We start from the raw sequence: 1,576 nt of genomic DNA on the forward strand, positions 1-1,576 counted from the left end.
TGCAACCCTATTGTTGGAACAACATGATGTACTAACCAGAACCCCGGAGCTCTTGTCTCTAGCTGCATATGTATNGAAAGATGGCCTAGTCGGCCATCACTGGAAAGAGAGGACCATTGGACTTGCAAACTTTATATGCCCCAATATAGGGGAATGCCAGGGCCAAAAGAATTGGAATGGGTGTGTAGGAAAGTGGAGGGCACTATGGGAGACTTTTGGGATAGCATTGGAAATGTAATTGAGGAAAATATGTAATAAAAATATTAAAAATTAAAAAAAAACAAGAAAAATCTCTAGGCCACATATTAACATTCTTCTTCTTGGAGATCTTCTGATTCATGCCCCCACAGTTCAAATCACCCTCAGTACCACTGTCTTCCTTGTTCTTTGTAAGATGACTCATTGAGCAATGCTTAAAGTATTCTCCTGTTTTCCTAATCCAAAATTCCAGAATCCACATTCCTCCAAACAAAAGCATGTTCAGTTATCACAGCGATATCCCAACCCCAGAGACCTACTTCTGTCCTTTTTAGGGTTTTAATGCTGTAAAGAGACATCATGACCAAGGCAACACTTCTAAAGACAAACATTTAATTAGGGTTGGCATAGTTTCAGAGGTTTAGTCCATTATGATCATGGTGGACAGCATGGGGGCATGCAGTCCGACTTGGTGTTGGAGGAGCTGAGCGTGCTACATCTTGATCTGCAGGCAGCAGCAGGTGGTTGTGGGCCATACTGGGTAAAGTTTGAGTATATATAACCTCAAAGTCTGTCTCTACAGTGGCTCACTTGCTACAACAAGGTCACACCTCTTTCAATAAAGACACACACCTCCTCATACTGCCACTCCTTATGACCAAGCATTCAAATGCATGAGTCTATGGGGATCAAACCTATTCAAACAACAAGAACATGTTTTTAAAAATCCAATAAAAATATAAATACCACAAACAACAGTCAATATTTTATTTATCCATGTTTCCATATATAGAGAGAACATTTTGTATTTTAATATTTTATCCATCAGCTGAATTATATGTCTCCATGAACATCTGAAAAATAAGATGGACTTAAACAACATAATTTGGTATGTAATAAATCTTTTAAACTAACATGATTAGAAAAAATGGTTATTGGTGTGGCAAACATATTGAAAGTAACATTATAGTCTTTTCCTCCACAAGATGGGATACCAAGATGGTATGCAAATGATAGAAACGAAGTAGAACATTTTTTTCTTTTCTTTTTTTTTATACATAATTTTTTAAATTAGGTATTTTCTTCATTTACATTTCCAATGCTATCCCAAAAGTCCCACATACCCTCCCCTCCCCCACTCCCCTACATACCTACTCCCACTTCTTGGCCCTGGCGTTCCCCTGTACTAATCCATATAAAGTTTGCAAGACCAAGGAGCCTCTCTTACTAGGCCATCTTCTGATACATATGCAGCTAGAGACACGAGCTCCAGGGGTTACTGGTTAGTTCATATTGTTGTTCCAGCTATAGGGTTGCAGACCCCTTTAGCTCTTTGGGTACGTTCTCTAGCTCCACCATTGGGGGCCCTGTGATCCAT

The sequence above is a fragment of the Mus caroli genome, chromosome 4, assembly GCF_900094665.2.
Source record: "Mus caroli chromosome 4, CAROLI_EIJ_v1.1, whole genome shotgun sequence".
NCBI lineage: Eukaryota > Metazoa > Chordata > Mammalia > Rodentia > Muridae > Mus > Mus caroli.